This window comes from Amblyomma mixtum, chromosome 8 (genome assembly GCF_055824585.1).
Source record: "Amblyomma mixtum isolate Tamu chromosome 8, ASM5582458v1, whole genome shotgun sequence".
In the NCBI taxonomy this organism is placed as follows: domain Eukaryota; kingdom Metazoa; phylum Arthropoda; class Arachnida; order Ixodida; family Ixodidae; genus Amblyomma; species Amblyomma mixtum.
In genome coordinates, this window is record NC_143019.1 from 7,471,042 (window position 1) to 7,491,139 (window position 20,098).

Genomic DNA, 20,098 nt, shown 5'->3' on the forward strand with positions numbered 1-20,098 from the left:
AGTGTAGGAACCAGGGAGACAGATAATTTAAGCTGACTTTGACTCGAAAGCAGGCGCTTCTTGTGCTCGCGTATACCTTCCGTTATCTTCGACGCGCACGAGGGAAGCGAGTTTCTGAGCACGGCCCCCATTTCGGTGGGTGACGTCATGAGGAAAGTCGCAGTACTTGAGCATTTCGCGATACAAACGAGAAGGAGCAGTTAAAAGTTGGCGCTCGTGATGTAAACCACTGCATCGCCATCCTGCATGCCCAGCGTTCCGTGCTGTGGGAAGGAATGCGGCTTCCCCTGCATTCCGGGGCGCGCTGTGGGGCGGCCTTACTGTGTATACGCACTGTGCGGGAGATGGGTTAAAGGCTGTTTTTTCTTTCGTGGGCGGCTCCTTTGAAAGAAGGGAAGCGCGGTGGAGCCGCCCGCGTTTCTCTTTGTTATCTCATTTCTCGTTATCTTTATATTCTTATTCAGCGCCTGTTATCTCCTATTTTTTTACTGTGATAGCGATGACTCAGGCGGTTTTTCCGGAGCTTGCAGGGTCGTTTCAGCTTTCGGGTTTATTACACGGTACTCGAAGCGGCGTTGAGTGCAGTGGCCTGTGGGAGTGGCGTTCCTACTCGATACGGGTTGCGCGCCTATAGGCTCGGAACACTTTTTCGCCTCGTTAAAGGTGCTGAAGTCGCGGGCTGCTCTGTACGAAAGCAGCCGTTCCTCCAATCAGCTGCTCCAAGTGTTCCACGGATCGCTAATTTCGGAGTAGGCCCTCCTATACATCCTCCTTAATGCGAAAAGCTTCATCGGGAATAAAAAAGTTAAGTCACCGGTTACAAAAGTGACGTCACCAGACCGGAAGTGACGTCTAATGCTATCGGGTTGCCGACGCACAAGGTAATTAGGTCTTAGTTGCGCTTTCGCTAGTAAAAAAAAAAGCACAGCAGTCTGCTGCATTGGAGAAGCGTTTGAACGTCAGCTACTTTTTTTCGCAAGTCATCTTTGTTGCCTGACACGTGTCACTTGACCCTTTATGACGTCAGCAACTTCAAAAGGGCAGATTGGTGGGCCAGACGGTTCATTATCATGGCAGTGGAAGCGGGCGAAGAAACGGGAAGGGAAGACAGGAAGCGATGTACAACGGCACCCCGAACTTCCAACTGGAACTTTTTTTTTTTTTCAAGTAATCGCTGTCTAGCATCAGTTCACATCCCAAACACGCTTTACCGTCGTGCACACCACATTGCGTTCACTTCAAGTCCCTCAAACACGCTTGAACCAACGGCGCTTCGTGTCGTGTGTGCGTTGCGTGCCCACGTGGCACGCAAGGGGTCTGGGTTCGAACCACAATGCAGACCGTTTCAATTTTCGAATGATGTCACGTGAGAGGTACCACTTCCTGCGGACACATCTTGCGGACAACTTCCGGTGGCGGGTTTCTCTTCGCAGCAAGCATATAATGCTCTCGCATTGAAAGACCTGTTTTATCGGTCACGAAACGCTCGAGACCTCCTCTACGCGTCCCGCACACCTGTCGCTGCCGTGTGTACTCGAGCCAAGTGCTTCAGGGCCGTGTACCACGCCTGTTGGTTCTGTGTTCGCAGTCGACTTCGGTGTGTGTTTGTCTGTCTCGCTGCTCGGCCGTCGCTTTCTGCGTTGCGAACCAGCGGGGTCTTCGTCGTTCCGGAACATGTGTGCGTACACATGTCGCTCCCTGGAGGAGGCCGCTGACGTCTCGTTCCTCGCTCCGAGGAGGTGCTTGTCCCCGTTTTCGGCGCAAGGCAAGCACTTGCTGCTAGTCTTCCCTGCTCTTTCTCCTCTCTCCTCCCCCCCCCCCCCCCCCCCCCCCCCCCCCCCCTCCCTCCTGCGTGACGGAAAGTTTGTGGCCTCCACGGTGGTGCCACCCACCTTTTACATTTCCTCGTGTCGTTCGCTCGCAAGCGGCGAGACGGCGTGTGCGAGCGAACGAAGAAAGCTTAATGACGGTGTCGGTGGGTCAGAAGAGGCGGCGCCAGGACCACTAGACAAGTATTCCGCGACATTTGCATTCCTTGGCGTTTAAAGCGTTCACTGTGGCATCGGTTTTGGTAGTCCTAATCCCCGTGCATTGTGGCCCCCTGGTGGGTGGGCCACCCTCCAGTTTTATGCGAAGCATACTACTTTAGCTACCACTTCAGCCCTTCACTGTGGTTATGCGCCTCCAAATCACGTGATACATGACGTCACACCACGTGACACCATGACGTCACGACAGTGGAGAAACGGGGGCCCACCTCGCGCCGTCGCTGTGGTTGTGCGCCTCCAAATTACGCGACACGATGATGCTTCGCATTCTCCAGGCTTAACCAAGTTAAGCCTCAGCCTTTTTTTTTTTTGGGGGGGGGGGGGGGGGGATTTGGCGTGACCCGCTGTAATCGGGTATACAACTCGAGAACGGAGCGGAAGATGCCCAATGACGTCGACCGATTCTCGTGACGTCATGATGACATCTAAGGTGACGTCGAAGTGGGTTGTAGATGGAAGGTGATTAACCACGGTTATGATCTGAATAACCGCGACGTCATGAAGATCGATCGATGTTATTGCCTGCGGGGGGGGGGGGGGGGGGGGGGGGGGGAATCCTTTTGAGGGGCATCTTCTCCGCATATGGAGGCATAAACTCGTTCACGCTATCGCGTCGTACCCCTAAGGTGAAGCAAAGTGTACGCTCGAATTTTTTCACGCATGCCTTTCGCCCAGATGGGCAGTGAGCTGTTGTGGATCTCCTTGTAGCCTTCCCGAGGTCTTTTCCCGCCAACGCGTGACGGTGTTAAAGGAACGCGAAGACAAATTATAGTTCGTCGGTGTCGGTACAGATTACCGCATTCTAACACCAACCTTAGCCGGGGACGGTTTTTATGAGCTAAAACGGGTAAAAAGGCCAAAACAGGTGTCGCCACCATTGGTGTGTTTCGCAAGCACACGGTTGTGCGTCTACAATTTTTGCGCGGATTCCAGAGGCTAGCTTACACCGCCATTGACTTCACGCCAACGATCACGGAGTCCTCTTCGTCGTAGTCGTCACGAACTTTAATCGGTAATAAATGCGTCCTTTGCTTGCTGATGCTCAAACATCGCCGTAGCCAGAGACATACATGCATTAAATTGTTTACTCTGAACAAAAATTTATTGGATGGGCTGTCATAGTGCCGTTAAGTACCTCACCGAGTTGCGTAGGCCCCGTCGGAGCCGAGAGGACAGTGCGGCGGCATGCAGTAGCCGTAGCGGTCAGGCCGCGTGGTCGATGAAGACCCCTTGCCTTTCAGAGCAATAGCTCTGGTGCTCGCATTACTCAAGGTCGATTTAGTACGGGAAACAAGGTCATTCAAGTAAGACCAGTGGGTGGTACCATAGGTACACAGATGTGGACCACCTCATTGGCGTAGAATGTTCGGACTTCTACCAAGCGAATCATCGCGTTACGAACATAAGATTGCTAGTCGAATCGAAGCGTGGCAAGGGATTCGCGCCGACGACATTTTATCCCCAAACCGTGACTTCTTGAAACTTCAAACGCCCATTATGGCCAAACTAATTGGCGTAAGACATTCGAAGTGGTGTCAAACGATTTGTATCGTTGCGCTGTATGCATTTGATATCCGGATTGCATATCCTGATATATAAAATGATATCCGGATATAACGACAAATTTGTTCTGGATATAGCGAAGATTGCTAATGACGCAATTTTCGTTCGATATTGCTAACCCTCGATACTCATGCGCTGCTTCAGCGTTATGCTCTTGTTTTTTTTTTCTCGTCGTCCGCCGTGGCCCAGGCGTCGGGGCCCGGCGTCCGAGTACGACGCTCCCCGCCGCAGTCGTGGAGGTTGTTTTTCTGCGCGAGCCGCTTACACCCTCTCCCCGGCAGGTGCGTCGGAAGGCGTCGGCGCGCTAATGAGCCGTGGTAGTTCCCTGCTCCTTCAGGGGCGCCGCCGCGCGAATATGCGCGTGGCTCTCCCCGCTGTCGTTGGCACGCCTTGATCGTTGCTTCGGAGCCGCCCGGGAGAAGGGATCGGCTTTCCGCGAAGGGGGCGCCCCTGTCGGCAGACCGCCGTAGTTCGCGAAGCGAGTGTATTTTTTTTAGCGGGACGGGTGTGTTGAGCGGGCCCGTCCCTGCGAGGGACAAGGGGCCGAACATTTCGCAGGAAATGCGGCGTGTAAACTTCCAGTTGACCGGTCATCGATTTCTGTTCAACCGGACTGTTGTTCATCGTTCGGTTGTGAGTGAGTGAGGTGTAATCTTTACTGTCGCGAAGGGATTCCCCTCATTCCAGCGCCACAGTGGCCTTTGCCTTCTTGCGAGCTCCGTCGGATCAGCTTTCGTCAGGCTTCGAGCAAGGCAGCACGACCTGCCATGGCACCGGTGTTGGTGGGTTGTATATCGACGTTGCCTGTGTTTTCGGACGGGACCGTGTAACGTGGTAAAACGTCGAGTGTTTCCCGCGTAGCGGAGGCCTGTTCTCATACGTTGTCGGATATTTTGCTGAGTAGACTGGGATTCGGGTATTCCGCCACGGTGGCTCAGTGGTTATGGCGCGCTCGGCTGCTGACCCGAAAAAAGCGGGTTCGATACCGGCCACGGCGGCCGAATTTCGATGCCGGCGGAAATTCCGTAGGCCCGTGTACTGTGCGATTCGAGTGCGCGTTGACGAACCCCCAGGTGGTCGAAATTATCCGGAGCCCTTCACTACGGCGGCCCGCATAGCCCAAGTCGCTTTGGGACGCTAAAACCCCATGAACCTAATAAACCAATCTGATTTCGGGTGCGTATTAGTCTGCAGTTGTCTCCAGGCAACTGACTGCTTTCTACTGAGGTCTTTGTTGGGATAGGGGTAGGTCCACCTGAGGGCTGTTTGGTCTAGCCAGTGCGTCTCCTTCGTGTTGCGTACCCGTGCTGTGTATTCGGGTACTCCGCCCCATAGCTTTGTGCTTCTATTCGCTCCGTTGTCGGACTGCTGCTGCTGCTGTATGGTTTCACTTGGCGCTAAAGGAAAACGACGCGCTGTCTGGGCCGCCAACAACAACTGGAATGCCGTGGTCGTCGTGAGTCAGCGCGCTCTCTTTCCCGCTGCTGTGTGTGTTGTTGCAACACCGCCACGCGCCTCTCACGTGCCCCAGGCTCCGCGAGGCAGCTCGGCGGGCATTGGCGCGGGCAGCCCGTGCCGACGGAAAGTAGGTGGGGAAAAAAGGAAACAAATGAAAAGCACTCTAGTTAGGTGCTAACGAACGGAGAAGCATTAGGAGGGAGGCTAGTATGGCGCGGTGTTTGCCCGTTTCGGTTGACGGCGGCGCGTGCCCTGATCCTTATCTTCGAGTAGGCGAAGGCAGGGAAGGGGGGGGGGGGGGGACGCGTCACCGCTGACTCATACCCCCCCCCCCCCGTGGCCTTGAGCTAGGCGATAAGAGGGTACCAGCCTTGCGCCGCTCCACACCGCACTCCGCATTGCTATCGTCGTAGGTTTCTGAACAGTCGTGTGTCGTCCTTGGGCGTGTGGTAACGCTTTCTTCGATAGAGGCAACTTGAACGTCCTTAGCGTTGCAACTGCGGGAGAGGGGGATCGAATGGTCGCGCGGGTTCCTGTTGCGCCGCTGCCTCGGTACTGGTCACATGGCAGCGGTTAGCGACAGCGCGGAAGGGCTTCCGCGTGCGAGAATTTTAAAACGAGGAGAAAAACGGGTTTTGGACGAGGAGAGGGGGGGGGGGGGGGGCAAGTCTGCTGCTTGGCTGGCGCGGTTTCTCTTTTGCGACGTTGCGTCGTCCTTCGAAGGTGTGTGCAGGGCGATCTGTTCTTTTCGCGTGGGCTGCTGGGGATGAAGGCGCCTTGGATACGTCCGGCTGCTCCTTTGTGAATTTTTTTGAGTTTTTGATGTGTCCATACACTTTTGTCAGTAATTTGTTTAGGCATCCTATAGACTACATAAATCCGGTGGACAGTCTATAAACAATCCATAGATAAATGGCCATGCGCTTTTAGCAGACCTTTGTCTGCAGACTGTAGTCAAAAGGCGGCAGATAAGAAGTTAGAAAGTCTGTAGACGGTATTTTCTATCGGTTAACGTGGACATTCACTCCTTGTTCCGGGCGTCTCGTGTGCTTTGACGACGGGCCGGTGTGACGGCGGACTTCTCGTGTCCCCAGAATGGTGACCGCACGCTTCGAGATTTGTACACTCCGGTATTTTTTGTCGCCGGTCTGAGCCGACCGTGGCCCGAAGGGTCCGTTCGTTAAATGTACAGGCGCGGGCAAAAGTAAACGGAGCACGCAACTGTCCTCGAATATTTTTCACGCGTCACTTAATTGAAATTTCCAGCAGTGGTGCGCGCATGCTGGTAGCGGACGTTGGTGGGCTTTCTTGTTGACAACGCTTCTTCATTACCAACGAAGAAAGCGTGATTGCATTTCGAACGCAATAGCGTGCTCCGTTTACTTATGGCCGCGCCTGTAGCTTTGTGTAGTCTCCGCTGAGGCCACAAGGTGCATTCAGCGGCAATTTTTTTATTCTTTTGCACGGACGAGATTTTGTTCGATAGCATCGGGTGGTCCCCAGCCATTCCACTGCACTACGTCGTGGCCCCGCATCTGTAGCTTTAGCGCTCGAAAAAAAAAAAAAAAGTCCTTGATTTCAGCGCTGCTGTATGTTTCTGTCGCTATTATTATTGTGAGGCCGCTGTGGATAATAAGCGCCGTCATTAGTGGTGCTTGGACGGCCCGATTTTCTGCCGTTCTCGTTATTGCGATTGCACGTAGCCCAAGGGTAATTCCAAGGAGGGAAAAAATGTTGGAACGGGGTGTTCGGGCACTGCCACTCGTTTCCTCCAAACCCCGCTCTGTTTCCCTCTCAGGCATAGCTGCGGTGGATTGCTCCGCACCCTGCAAGTGCAGTGCAACGGAACGGTCCCCAGTAACGGTCGCTATGAAGCTCCGCCGTCGGGGATATTAGAGAGTTTTAGAATAGCGTCGTGGCGAATAGGGTGACCCTATCCGCATGCGCTTAACGTTAGGGGAACGGGTTCACGTTCTCTGTCTTTAGAATAGGGTCGCGGATGGTCGCTTTGCGTTGCTTGAAGGCAGCGCCATGACGGCGGGAAAGAGAAGCTTTCAGAACAAATAAGTTGATATATATGCTGCACTTTTTTTACTGTGTAAATAAAATGACGCGCAAACTGTTTCAGTTACCAATTACTAATTAGGAAAAGCAAAAAATTATGCAAATATTTTTTTATAATGCGGACATGTTCATTCCGAGCCAAGGCTATTCACACAGGAACAGTAGTAGTAGTAATGGTTTTTTAATATTTTGCATTGAATATGGAAGGTAGAATTTTTTCTACCCCTGCATCTGCCATCGCTGCTGGAAGCACCTGAGCTGGGGCAGCGGAAATAAAGGATAGCAGGCAGCGTGTAGGAGTGAAATGAAAGAGCGGAGGGGATAGTAGAAAGGACAGGGGAAGAGTACACTGAAAATAAATCTATTGACATATATACATGATAAATATAAATATATACTGGTCGCACGCGCGTGAAGGTCTCGTAAAAAATTGCAAACCTGTTTGTGGAGATCAGTAGTTCAAACCTCCCGCGCTTTCTGACGTCAGTCGACGCGTACTCGCTAAGCCTAGGAGCTCTGTAAACACGGAAGCAATCTGAAAATTAGGCGTGTTTTATCGCTAATATTTCGTTGTTCAGGTGACTTCAGCCAAAGCGAAAGCCTCGTGCGCCTTTATTTTGATGTAAGCGTGAGCCACAGAGCAGCGGCAACGACGAATCGGTGATGAAGCGAGAGGGCCCGCTTCGGCGGGCGCCGCCATGTTGTCCCACCGTAAAGCGGCTTTGGGGCGCACGCTATTTCGCCGATTTAGCGTTAGCGTCGCCCGCTCACCCAAACACCCAAGGGCCGATAGCGTTCTGCGCATGCGCAGTAGCATCCCGCTATTCCCCTATTACCCAAAGCGATAGGGTGACGCTATACTAAAGCTCTCTATTGTTACAAGACGCGTGCGCATTGTTGGGATTCGACGCCTGTGTCCCGATTCCTGCGCTTTCTTCACGTTGGGGATCAAGTATAGTCGGCCGTTCCGACAGTGGGGCAGTGAATCCAACGACATCTTCTGACCCTTTACCTGCTGTCATAGGCCCAGCGCTTTCGGTGTTAGATTGTCGAGGACGCGGGGATCGATTCTTGGCCGCGCGGCGGCCGCATTTGGATGGAGGCGAAGCATAAAGATGCGCGCCGTTTGCGGTCAAGTCAAGAAAAAAGCGGCTTTTTTTTTTCTCCCGTCAAAGGGCCCCCTTCCAGCCAATGGCGTCGGCCGGTCCTCTTCAACCTGCCGGCGGGAGTAGCATGACAATGCAGGGAATGGCGTGACAATGCAGCGAGGGCAATATCCGCGAAATTCTAGAGGCCCGTGTACTGTGCGATGTCAGTGCACGTTAGAGAACCCCAGGTGGATGAAATTTCCGGAGCCCTCCACTACGGCGTCCCTCATAGCCTGAGTCGCTTTGGGACGTTAAACCCCATGAAAACCAAAACCAAACCCTTTCATCTGCCGCTCCCTGAATTGTCACTCTAGTAGGTGTATGAGAATCGACCGACTCCATTGGCTAAAGTGGGGTGGTCCTGTGACAGTGGGAAGCCGCTTTTGTTCTTGACTTGTTTCCGACCATAGTACGTCTCTGTTATGCTAAATCTCTCCATTATTATTTCTCCTCTCTGGGACACGGCCGGTAGCGGGGAGAACACCTCTTGCTGTATTTAGCTTGTCGCTCGCCCGTTCTTTCCTGGTGAAACATTTGCATTTGTGCATTGATTCGCGTTTCGGGCGCGTCGCCAGCGCCGGTGCGTCACAGGCTCTGGTTACGAGGAAACCGAGCTCTCTGCGCCTTTTTTTTTTTTACTACGAACAACCGCGTAGTTGTTGGGAGGTGCGGTGTATGTGCAGGCGCGTACACAGCACCACCGACCGTGATTCATTTTATACTGTATAGGCCGAGCATGAATGGAATCGCGTTAGATACACTTCCGTCGACGCCTGCGCATCCGTGTTTATACGTCCTCTCTTTGGTTTCCTGCCTGTGCGTCATTTGTGATTGTTTTTTTGCTTCTGTGTAGGCTTGTTGTGTTTCATCGATATTTTGCGTTCCTCTTTATTGCATTGTTGCTTGTTCCTGGTGGGAAATAATAGTGAAAAAAAAAAAAAAAATCGCGCGTCAGTATCTCCGCCCGTCGTGTCGAGTTGAGCATCCGATTTGCCTGGAAAAATTGCCGGATTGTTGCCGGAGTGCAGTTGCTTTCGCATTGTTCTGTGAACCAAACAAACGGGGCACCATTGAAGCGACGTACCCCGGCCTGCGATGTAATCCACCGCGTTAACGCTTGCTTGCGCTGGGACTAGTAATGGGCTCCACTCGAATTAACCCCGATGGCTCGCATTTTCCGGAAGCAGAGGCACCCGTTGCCCCATCCCTCGAAGGAGCGGGGAACGGCTGTTTTCCAGAGCGCCCTCGTATATATTATGTATGGCTTTCGCGGTTAGCCTGTCTTTTTTCCTGCTGCTTCCGCGCTTTGCTTCGGGTCGGTCAGGTTGTGAAATGAGCTCGTACCTCGTCCGGGTCCTTGTTTTGTTCGTTCACCTTTTCGTTTTTTTGTGTGTGTGCGTTCCCCCCGGTTCGATCCGCCCAAGGCCTTGGCCATTTTCGATCGCCCAACCCCGTAATGGTTTCCGGGAAAGTGGGTCGTCGTTGGGCCGATTTGCGCCGCCCCGTTTCCCTGTACGCCGCGGCCCTCCTCTGCGCTACCTTTGCCCCGTATGTACGCACACGCACGGTGCACGGTCTGTGTGTGTGTGTATACACATCTTGCGTGGTCTGATGCCGGTAGTACCTGTCTGGGTCCTTGATGCACTTGAGACGATGTGTGTGTGTGCCCGTGGGGCCCAGTTCGACGTAGCTAAGCGTGTGTTGCGCGCGGTGCCCTCGGTCCACTAACTGCTCGCAACGAGACCCCCTCCGTTTCCTTCTTTTATGTGTCTTAATTTGCTCGCCGGAGGGCACTGCGGCCGCTGTGTCCCTTCGGGGAAGCGAGCACGCGCGACGTTGTCGCGTTGCTGCACGGGCACCGCAGACTGGTATTGAGGAAGTTGCCCCAAGGTTAGCAATACCATTAGAGCGGCCAGTTGCCTCACCTGCAGCGGCAGTCGATGACTGCAGTCGCCCGTATTTGGCAGCGCAGCCTGCGGTGTGGTCGTTGGGCAATAAAGGTCAGGGACGCTGTTGAGTGTCGCGCCGCCGGCGTTGCCATGGTTAGTCGCGTTAATTTTGAACCAAAAGGGAGGGTTTGGGGGGGGGGGGGGGGTACAACCAAATGGTTCCAGGTCGACTGCAGACTCATAGGTAGTATGCGTCGATAATTTGTATAGTTCTGACTGCGTAGCTGTGCGCCAACCCGTTAGAGCGGTCGGCTGTTGAGTCGGAGTACCCGGGTTCGAATCCCGAGTGCGGCGGCCTCGTTTGGATGGAGGCTAAACGCAAAAGGCGTCCGTGTGATGTCAGCGCTAGGGTGCCTCGATATCAGCGCACGTTAAAGATCCCGCAGGCGGTCGAAGTTGTTCCGGATCCCTCCACTACGGCACCTTCTCTTTCACTCCCACCTTCTTCGCTTCCTTCACGGCGCGATTGAGGTGCCCACCTAGCACTGCGCATTTCCTTCCCTCAATGACCACTGATTTGTGCGCCAGCGCTGGTGGGGTTAGCTGTAATTAATCTCTGTGTTGGCGAATTTTGTTTCGCAGTTTGAAACATGGAGCATAGGATGCGCCGTGCTCAAAATCCGGAGCACCCCTTCCCCGCCCCGTTTTCTCCTCTTGTGCACTATTACGGTCGTGACAATTGGGTACTGGGGGGGGGGGGGGGGGGGGGGGGAATTTGCGTCAGTAGGCTGTCTGGCAGGCTGCAAAAGTGACAGCCGCTTATAACGGCGGCGACCAAGTTCAAGCCGCTTGCGACAGATGTGGTCTCTGGCAGCTTTTGATTGGCTCTCTCTGTTGTGTGGTATGCGAAAATTCTTACCCCAGCGGCCGCCCCTTTCATCTCTCCCCCCCCCCCCCCCCCCCCCCCTCTTCTTCCAGTCGCTGCAGGTAGCACGGCTCACTTTGTCAACCTTCCTCCCTCCCACCTTTCATTCTCTCCTGTGTCGCAACCGCTCTGTAGTCGGCACCGCACTACGGATTCGGGCCGCGACATTTGTCTCTGCGCCTCGTCGCAACCGCGGCGTCGACACGCGCGCCAGCGAGCGATCCAAGCTCCGCTGTTGGCTCGGCCCCGGCACTGCAGTCAAGGGCAGGGAGAGGCGTTCTCTGCGCCAACGGCTTCTTCTTCGGTCGCGTGCTGGTCGTCACTAGCGTGTGGTGGACGCGTGTATATTCGTGGTGCCTCGACGGGCCCGGGGCGGCGGACGACGGGCTCGGGTGCCAACCTTCCCCCGCGGCTTTTTCTTTCCTCCCGGGCTGGGCTCGCGCGCGCTGCAGTTTGGCGCCTCGTGCCTTTTCTCGTTTACTCGGAAACGTTCCTTTCTTTTTCTTGCCAGTGCATTTCCTCGCGTGCAGTTCCACGTGTGCGCGCGCCTCTCTCGAGGCCCTTAGCTCGGCCGGGTTTTGGCGCGATGCCCGAGTAATCCCTTTGGGCATTGACGTCGTGGGCTGCGAGCCTGCGCGTTGCGTCAGACTCGCCGGAGGCCCGGGCTCTGGCGTCGCGCCGCTCGAAGCCTGCCTGCTGCGGTCTGTCCCGTTCTGCCGCGCTGGCTTTTGTCGGTGGCGTGACCGGACACGAACGACGTCGGTCGAGCCGCGGCGGCCAACCGCGGCTGAATGACGGGTGCGCGGCCCTTGCGCGTTTTATTTGGTTGCTCGCCTCCCTCCTTGTCTTGCTTCTCGAGCAGCTGTTGTGCGTCGGGTGCGCCTGCCACGTTGCGCGGATTCTTGGAACGGGCGCTGCACTTGGGACTGCGCGCGGGGTGGCGAACCCTTCCCCCCTCCCCGCTTTTTTTTTTTGGTTTGTTTTGCCGGCTTGGCGGGCATTTCTCTTGCCATGTCCGTGTGGAAGAAAGCCTGATCGCGCAAAATGAAAACGGGCACCGTGGACAAATTGAAGTTCGCCTGCATTGATAAATTTACTCGCGATACATTAGTTAGTGGCGACGGCGATATCTCTCCTTTACCTCAACCTATTATCTGATCGATATGTTACCGCCCTCCAATGACGGAGGAACAACCCTAGATGGGAGCCGGAGCTCTCGTGAGCCAGAAAAGGTCTGTTGGAGTATTGTTTTTTGTTGTTGCTTGGATAAGCGCACAGATCTCCGGGGGTTGGCCGCGCTGCCATTCACTTCGAAGCAGTGGTCACAGAGACCTTCCGGTTGTTGATTTCACAACTTTCAGTCCAGTGGCCGGAAACGAGTGTTCAGTTCTGAACTCTTTTTTCGTGCGCAGTAATGACGTAGTATCAGCGTAGCCGCAGAGAGCCGTACTGTTTATTTTTACTGGACAGAAACCGGGTAGCGTTGACCTCAGTGTCCCCTGGTGGAAGCCACGATGCGAAGGATAAAAAGTCGGTAGCTGTGCAGTGGGTGTGCTACTCTCATAGAAACGTTACGGCCCGACGGGACAAGGTGCCCTGTGCGGATATTTTTTATTTATTTATTTTTGCAGTTCGCACGTAAGCCAAATGAATGCGATCGACAGCCTTGGAACTAGTAGTAGAACGGCGCTAAACGAAGACGCAACCACGGATAGCGAGAAGGTGGGCCGGCGGTAAATTGGTAAATTGGTTTTTGAGGAAAGGAAATGGTGCGGTATCTGTCTCACATATCTCGGCGGACACCTGAACCGCGCCGTAAGGGAAGGGAGGAAGGTGGGAGTGAAAGAAGAAAGAGAGAAAGAGGTGCCGTAGTGGAGGTCTCCGCAATAATTTCGACCACCTGGGGATCTTTAACGTGCACTGACATCGCACAGCACACGGGCGCTGTCCCGTTTTTCGGGCGCGAAGGAGGGACGGCGTCTCGCGCGTCAGTCTTCTTCAGCCGCCCGTTTTCGCAGAACCCGGTCCCCCGGCCTTCCACGAGGGACGGACGCTGCAGCGCGCACTGGCTTCAAGCAATGCAGAAAGTTGGGCGAGTTGGTAATACATGTTGAACTTAGAAAAGCGAAATAAAAATACTTCTTCTTCTTGTCCCTGTCTTTTTATTGCGCTTTTCTAAGTTCAGCGCACTGGCTGTCGCGGCCGTGGCCAGTCGCATGCCATTTGGGAGCACGCTCCAGGAACGGCAACGGGTTTTTTGCCGTCGCCCGCTGGGGTCGTCGGCGTCGTCCCGTTTGGTCGCCTCCCCCGTTGTGTCGTCGTCGTCACGCTGTGCCTGCCCGCGGCTCCTCTGCCGCTGCACCGTCTCGGGGAACTGGTACGCCGCACGCACTGGAGGGGGGGATGGATGGCTTGCACGGTGATGACGCGGCGAGGTCGCGTGCCGTTCCGGCCACCGGTGTCCCTGACCCCCGCGGTGCTTATCCTCCTCCCGACCACACCCAGTGCTTTTCCTCCTCCATTCTTGTCATCGCTCGTGGAGAGAGGAGAGACAACAACGCCCGCTGCTTTGCCCGCCTTGGCCCTGCGCTGTGGAGGTAGTGGCGTTGTTGTGTTGCGTCACGGCCGGCTGGCTGCGACGCCGGGGTCGGCGTCACGGCCCCCCCTCGTGTCGTCTTTGTCTTCCTCTGAACAGCTCGCTCGAAAATGTCTCGGTTTCTGCTCTCTGCTGAATCGGCGCACGCTAGGTCGCACGGTGGTGGGCTCTCCCGCTTTTGGGGCCGATGGGTGTCGCGTCGTGTTTTGCTCGCGCTCGGAGGGCATACAAACGGGGGAGCAGACTCCTTCGCTCACGTTCGCTTTGTGGCGTTTTTCCGGTGCAAAACGCCATGCCGTTTAAAGAGTGGGTGGGCTCCATGTGCGCGAGAGCGGGGAAGCCTCGTGCAAACGGCGGCGACATACGCAACGTGCGCCAGCGGAGATGTGCTATCGTTGGTTCGGCACCTGCTTGGTAGACGCTCCACGTAATCTGTTGACCTCGGTTCGCCTGAGATTGTTGAAGTGAACATTTATTCCTCGAGTGGTTCGGCACCCACCGCTGTAGGCAGTGAAGAGAAAGAATCGGTTCTCTGCTCTGTTGCAGAGGTCGTGCGTACTTTCGCCGTTCGTTGCACCGCTGCTTTTAAAGCCCCTTGGTAGTATCAAGGGGCTTTAGCTGCTTTAAACCACTTGCGCCCTCTCTCGGCCGCACCTGCACAACGGACGGGTGGTTATGACGAAACGAAAGTCACCGTAGCTGCGCCTCACCTGAACCGTGTCGCGTGCGGTAGAAGGTTTTGAAGGGCGCGGGAGAGGACGCCATTAGTGTAGCTGTGCTCCGCACTAATTTCGACGACCCGGAGTTCTCAAGCGTGCGCTGACATCGCCTAGCTCTCGCGAATTATTTCTCCGTTTCGCCGCTGCCGGAGATTCGATCCAGCGACCTCGCGGTGCGTCGCGCGAGTGTGCGGCCGCGTCCTTTCTTGCCTCTCGCGCATGGAGAAGCTCGTCCCAGTCGAGCCTTGACGTCATCCGCGGGCGGCGTTTGCGTCACGGGTCGCGCCGTCGGCGCCCCGAGAGTGTGTGTGTGTGTGTGTTTTTGGCCCGTTTGTCCCCGCCGCTCTCGCTTGTCCGGACGGGCGGTCTGCGGGCCCTCGCTAACAAGCAACCTCCATGCATCCCTGGGACACGCTATCGAACCTAATGCATTAGGTCTCCTCCCCTGCTACTTGCCCCGCTTTATGTTCGGTCGATATATCGGTCCCCCCCCCCCCCCCCCTTTTTTTTTTTTTGCTGGCGGAGTCGCTTCTTTAGAAGGGGAGCGCTCGTTGGGCCGAATCCGTCGCACAATCGATTTGTGCACTGCACCGCCGTCTGACCCGCTGCTGCTGAGGGACCGCTCGTGTAGAAGATGGTTGCGTTGCATGTAGTGGTCGTAAAGAACTGCTTTGTCATCATTTTTTTTTTTCATTGGCTCGTTGTAAGCGCGTGCTGGCGACGAGAACAAGGGGCTGTCCTTTTTACGCGCTGTGCGCGATACGGTTTTGCGAGCTGAGTCGTGTCTGCACAGTGGCGGTCGTAAAATGAGCGACTCTCCTCTGTCGCGCTGCGAGTGCTGGTTTTGGGATCGTGTATAGAGCACGCGTAGTGTTACAGACGTCGCGTTCGTCGTCTCGAGTCCCGTATCTCTTTTGTAGTATGGGGTATCTGTCCTCCTCGGTGGAATGACGTGGATGGAGGTTGGAGGCTCTGTTTACGGCGCTGTCGCGTTGCCTGTCTATAGGACTTTTCCCCGCCAAATTTTCCCCGCTTTGGCGAGAGCTGAGCGGTGTTTGTGCTTTGGCGAGGAAGTACCGCTTGAGCGTTGGCGCGTAAACGCGGCGAACGTCGCTATTTTCCTCTACACGATGCGAGCGAAGAGTTCAAATGCAGGAGCGGTACGTGTGTCGAAAAAAAAAAAAAGAAACGATCTCGTTCTATACCTATAGCCCTTTCGACGGCGCCGTAGGTTCGGGCGTTTCAGTCGTGCTAGCTGGGAAACTCTTAACGACGGCAGAGGCGAGGGATTGGCAACCTTTCCTAACGTACACAAATGCCATATCACCTTCCCCTATGACGGAATCTGTCCCTCGTGTGGCGGAATTCCAACAACATACCGTGTGGCTGATCCGGTCCCCCCGAACTGGACAGTCCGAGGAACAGTGGGAGTCTGCCCTGCTCAGCTCTGATTTGGCGACCCAGCGTAATCTGATACCCCAAGCAAGAGCAACAGCGGTGGAGATTGGGGTCCTGGAATAAGGACTCCACCCAAAATCTGTATTTTCTCCTCTTTATCCTACCTTTTTGTGAATAAATGTTTTCTACTACTACCACCACCTAGGAGGAGCTGGGAGGGAAGCTCCACGTGTTCCGAGAAGGCATTCTGATTGTGCGGAAACTCGGGAGCCCCGCAGGGTAATCGCGTCGAGTTTTTTGGCACTCGAACGAACCGAACGCCGAAGCCTTCTCTCCAAGCTCAAGGGCGGGCGCTCCTGTCTCTGTAAGTGGTCGATTGAGTATATATATATAGACGGGGCGTATGGGGGTCGTCTTGGCAGGCCGCGCCATCCGGCCACAGGACGTGGTCGAATTCGGACCTGCGTATTCGCAATCGGCACGACGGTCCAGGCTATAGTTAATATAGGGAGCTTTAGAACAGGGGGACTGATGAAGAGCGGCAGCTCGGGCTTATAGTCGGATACACCTTAAGTCTGCAGTGAAGCTCCGCCCACATTCGGGACCGCCGCACAGAATTCCTCCACGACCAAGCATTCCGCTGTTAAAGCTTTTCTCTTTACCCAAAACAAGAAGTTAATCGCAAGAAAAAAGTGCAAGCTCTAGAATTTTAATGTCGTGGCTTGTTTAATCAAGTCACGCGTTAAAAAAAACTGAGGACTATATATCGGTTAAGGGGATAGCGCTCCCCTATTTCTAAATGTCTCTGCTGTCCCGCGCATGCGCACTGGCGCCCCACTACTCCCCGATCCCTCTAATCGATATATGGTCCCCCTATTCTCGGTAAAGCCAAAGCAGCGCAAACGAAACGACGACGACAGAGAAAGAAAGACAAAAATACGCGCAGACTGTCGTCGTCGCTGTGTTTGCGCTGCTTTGGCTTTTTCGTGATGAACCGACTTATAGCAGGATACAGCTTTAAAAAAAAAAACAGCAGTTGTTAACACTGGGCCCCGGTCCGCGGCGTCCTGTATTGCTCCGCCACCCAGCCACAACAAGAAGTTAATCGCAAGAAAAAAAGTGCAAGCTCTAGAATTTTAATGTCGTGGCTTGTTTAATTAAGTCACGCGTTAAAAAAAAACTGATTTCGTTTACTGTTGTAACTGACCAGCGGACTGATGCAGGACGCCGCGGACCGGGGCCCAGTGTTAACAACTGCTGTTTTTTTTTTAAAGCTGTATCCTACTGTAAGTCGGTTCATCACGAAAAAGCCAAAGCAGCGCAAACACAGCGACGACGACAGTCTGAGCGTATTTTTGTCTTTCTTTCTCTGTCGTCGTCGTTTCGTTTGCGCTGCTTTGGTTTTACCGAGAATAGGGGGACCATATATCGATTAGGGGGATCGGGAAGTAGTGGGGCGCGAGTGCGCATGCGCGGGACAGCAGAGACTTTTAGAAATAGGGGAGCCCTATCCCCTTAACCGATATATAGTCCTCCTACTTTAAAGCTTCCTAAATGACCTGAGGGCCGTCATTGATCTGCACATGCGCTCTGGCGCACACCGCTATCCCCCTAATCCATAGGATTCCCCAATTACTAAAACTCTCTAATTTAAGGCTTTTTTCAGCGAAAGCGGTGGCTTCACTTTTCCCTGTCCACGTTGTTGCTAACCGTGATGATGACCGCTATGGTGACGCCTCTTGATAGCCTGCTGCTACTGTGCTGGCCGAATACTGGCCGTGTTGATTTGGAAACGTCGGTATTTTCTGGTAACACGTTTCTATTACAATTAGCACGAAGGCCTTGATTATCATGAAACAAACTTGGGAGGCGGCATTCCTGCAATTTTATTTTTGTTTTTGAGGTTGCTCGGAACTGCGAAAATGTCTAGTGGATTAGTGGATCGTTGATTTTTTTTTTCTTTTGACGGGCATACTTGCCAGTGGCATATCCTGGCACCGCGGAGGTTTAGCGCCAGCCAGGACGTGGTTATTTACAACATTCTTCCAGCTCGCTTTTGTCCTCTGTGTTCCGGCTATTGGCACTGGTGTGTGTGTGTGTGTCCGTGCTTGGGGGATGTTTCTCGCGGCGTCTGCCAGCGCGCGTTCCTCCGTTCCCTCGCTTCTTTTCTTTTTGTTTGCTTGTTTGCCGGAGGAAATGGGAAGGGGCATATGTTTCCTCCTCGTCCGCTCCCACCTCTGCAGCGAGGCAGCAGCAGCGGCGACTGGTGTGTGTGTGTGTGTGTCGGGCGGAGAGGGGGCGGGGGGGCTCGTTTTTCCGCGCCAACTTGTCTCTGCCGAGTGTGTATCTCTTTCGCCCTGTGTGTGTGTGTACGAAGCGAGCCGATCTTGTGTCGCTGTTCGTCCTCCGCGGACGGCTATACATAAGCGCGCCTCTCAGCAGCCCTGCCGAACGGGGGAGATCGAACCTGCCAAGAAATGACGGGCTAGAGCGGGGGGAGCTTCGGTATAATTGCGACCGTGGTGGAGGGAACAATTGGCAGACTGCGCGCAGTAATGGCGCCATCGCGATTTCGATTGGCTGCCTACCTCTGGTGGTCACGCTGAGAGTTTGCCAACGTTCGTGAGCGTAGCTGGGATGTGGTGGGTGTATGTGCGTGTGTGCGCGCGCGCTTTCGTGAGCGTAGCTGGGATGTGGTGGGTGTATGTGCGTGTCTGTGCGCGCGCTACGCGTGTTAGTTATGCGGCCTGTCGGCGCGCCGATTTCGGAACAGTCGTGTCCCGTTACGAGCTCGCAATCAGGCGTCATTATAGCCCCCCTTCTTGTTCGCTATATGCGAGTGCCAGCATTGTGGCTACGTCGGGATGAGTGGGCAGAGGGGGCACGTCTTATTCCGCGGCAGTAGTCGCTGCGCGATTAGCACTGAGCGCGGCAGGCAGATGAGACCCCCGTGTTGCGTATGCGCGTCTCATCTTAACACCGCGCACGGCCCGTCCTGCTTCGCTCCTTCTCCGTCCTGCAGCCGAGATGTGTCGCTCCAGTTGTGCGCGCTCCGCTTGGCTGGATCGTCGGTGTGTAATGGACCGTGGCGCTTTCGGGGCGCCCCGGCCGGCCGGTTGAAAGAAAAGCAGCGGTGCCTCTCGTGGTGCCGAGCGAACTGCTGATGCGCCCTGATTCGCAGTGCGCTCGGCTGGCGTGAGCGCCGCGGTCTAAATTGATTTAATTTCATTTCGGCATCCCCCGCCACTCGTCGTCGTCTGGTCTGGAGCGTCGCCACGCCACGTTTGCACCGATGTCGTAGCGGCCGCCATCTTCTTTGGGTCTGGAAAGCGCAGCGAGAGGCTGGGTGTTTTGTTTACCCGCTTATCGCCATCCGGTTCCCGCGTACACTGTGGAAGCTAGACGCGGTACCCAAAGATGGTGCCCGTGACTTCGCTACCTATAGCCCGTTTCACGTGTAAGCGAAAACGCCAGCGATTCCTGCCGCCGCGTGGGCTCGAGCGGCCAGAGCAACGACGAGGTTCCACCAAGTTGGCCATTTTTTCGCCGTGACGCGCCGTTCAATTGCTCAGTCGCTTGCTTGCATGTGACCGGACTTATCGCCGGGCTTCAGTCAGTACAGGTATAGTGCCTAGAATATATTCTAGGCACCATACAGAGCGAACGGCGCTGTGGTTGCAGTGGCGTCACAGTACCGGGATCGCCCGCTGACCACCGAGAATGGACAGGAGGTGGAGCGTTCACCTGACTATCGTGTGTAATCGTTCTGGTCAGTGGGGATAGGGAAGTCGTGAGGGCAGAGAGAGGGTGTGGATTGCACCGCGACTTCCTTCCTCCTTTGTCGCGAGCGAATGGCGGAAGCAACAGTCGGACGGAGCAGAGCGCTGTCCCGGCCGTGTTTTCTTTCCCCTTTGTTCTTAGCTCGCGTCTTTCACGCTGTCGGCTTCAGGAGCACGAGGAGTGGGGCGACCTTTCTTTTTTTTTTTTTCTGCTTTGCATTTGTCTGCAGCTTGGTTTCGCAAGCTGCACATCGCGGACGCTTCTCTGCCGGCGGCGCTGTAGCGGTGCGTTGCGGGCGTCGTTGGAAAACGGGGTAAATGGATACGCGGCGCGTGAGCGTCGGGACCTCGCCGCGATGTGCCGCTCTCGAGCGCCGCCCGGTGGCCTCTGGTGGATAGCAATGAACTGTTGGTTGCGGAACATGCCCCTCCTCGCCCCCTGCCTGGCGTCGTTGTCTCTTACGTGCCTCCCTCTGTGTTGTGCGTGCGTGCGGAAACACGCCGTGTGCCG

At 55.0% G+C, this 20,098-nt stretch overlaps 1 protein-coding gene across 1 annotated transcript in view; it reads left to right on the forward strand.

Moving 5' to 3' along the window:
• The window catches only part of Ufd4 (ubiquitin fusion-degradation 4-like), a 106,340-nt gene that overhangs the window by 14,283 nt on the left and 71,959 nt on the right, over positions 1-20,098 (forward strand). The window lies entirely within an intron of this gene.